Source organism: Triticum dicoccoides, chromosome 7A (assembly GCF_002162155.2).
Source record: "Triticum dicoccoides isolate Atlit2015 ecotype Zavitan chromosome 7A, WEW_v2.0, whole genome shotgun sequence".
NCBI classification, from domain to species: Eukaryota; Viridiplantae; Streptophyta; class Magnoliopsida; order Poales; family Poaceae; genus Triticum; species Triticum dicoccoides.
In genome coordinates this window covers 23,189,413-23,190,306 of record NC_041392.1, presented here as the reverse complement: position 1 = coordinate 23,190,306, position 894 = coordinate 23,189,413, and positions in this window count along the sequence as shown.

Below are 894 nucleotides of genomic sequence, written 5' to 3'. Positions count from 1 at the left end.
GAGGCTTTACTACTAAAATATTTACATAAATCCTACAATCAGTGGGACCTGCCATGGGTAGAGCTATTATGGGAGACATACTATCAAAACAAAATTCCACATACCTCTGACCCGTGTGGACCCTTTTGGTGGAGAGATGTCACAGAGCTAATGCCAATCTACAGAGGGATCTCCCAAGTCAAGGTTTCACATGGGGGCAATGTATTGTTCTGGAAAGATCTATGGTGCAACTCTATCATAGCTGATTCCTTCCCGCAGGCTTTTTCTTTGCAATATCTGAAGATGTATCAGTACAAGACTTCTTGTCAGCCACGACGCTCGAGGAAACCTTTCATCTACCACTCTACACAAGCCCACGCTGAGGTCAGAGAGCTTCAATCCCAAACTAGAGAATTGCATTAAGCACGCCTCACAGGGGGGGGGGGTCAACAAGTGGACATATGTTTGGGGGACCTCAGATTTACCTCACACAGATACTATACCTTCTGTTTTCGAGATGTTCACTAGTAGAAAAAAAGCCTAATGTGAAGCACATTAGTCCCGGTTTGTAACAAAACCGACACTAATGTGTCCATTAGTGTCGGTTCCAACGGCTAGGTGGGGGGAGCTAATTAGTACCGGTTCGTGGCAGCCCTTTAGTACCGGTACTAAAGATGTTGTGACAGGCTGTGGCCAGACTGGGGCTCCACGAGCACCTTCAGTACCGGTTCGTGGCATGAGCCGGTACTAGGGCTTTTTATTTGTTTCATTGTGCAGCTGTTTTTTAGTCCCACCTCACCAAGCGAGAGGCACTCGCAGCGGTTTATAAGCCCTGAGCCAGAGACGGTGAAAGAGAGGCGCAATGCTCACCTGCACATGTTGCTTAGCTTCAGGCCTTGAGGAAGTGATGTAGAC